Genomic DNA, 672 nt, shown 5'->3' on the forward strand with positions numbered 1-672 from the left:
GTCTCCCCCCCCTCCGTCTCCCCCTCCATCTCCTCAGCACCTCCCAGTTGTCAGGTTGACGTTTCTCCCTAAAGTTGGGCTTCCCTTTCCCGTGTCCCCTCAGTTCTTCCCTTGACTCAGGGTAACACCTCTTCCACCGGTTAGGTTCGGGTTGAGTCAACTTAAGGTGATGGTTAAGAAAAACAAGTGAGGAGCCACACAGTTGACTTGAGAAGCCGCTGATACAAGTAATTAGGACACATTTATTCAACAGTTGGTAAAACTGTAGTAGTATGTTGCCATGACAAATACTCAGAAAAAATTACTTGTATGATTTTTTTGGTCTACCGCCTTCTTAAGTTGTGCCGTGAATTGTGCAGTACTTTTAGAAAACCTTTCAGGAGATCTATCTGTCAGCGTTGTGGGAAACACGATAAAAGTACGATCTACAAAATATAGTATGTGTATAATTTTATTCTTGTGAGTAGCTTCATTGTAAGTAAAGTTACACTGGTCCGTACTGAATGCATACAGACTTCATTTGAGGCCGCATACCTACAGGAACTGGGATCTCAACTACACGACACCAGCCAGACGTAGTTATGTTCACAGCAAACACAGGGAGGGTGTTTTAGAGCATGACTACCAACTGTCCAGCCTGCATTTTGAAGGCCTCTGGAGGGCAAGCATGAG

Source organism: Athene cunicularia (genome assembly GCF_003259725.1).
Source record: "Athene cunicularia isolate RWA chromosome 10 unlocalized genomic scaffold, athCun1 chr10_part1, whole genome shotgun sequence".
NCBI lineage: Eukaryota > Metazoa > Chordata > Aves > Strigiformes > Strigidae > Athene > Athene cunicularia.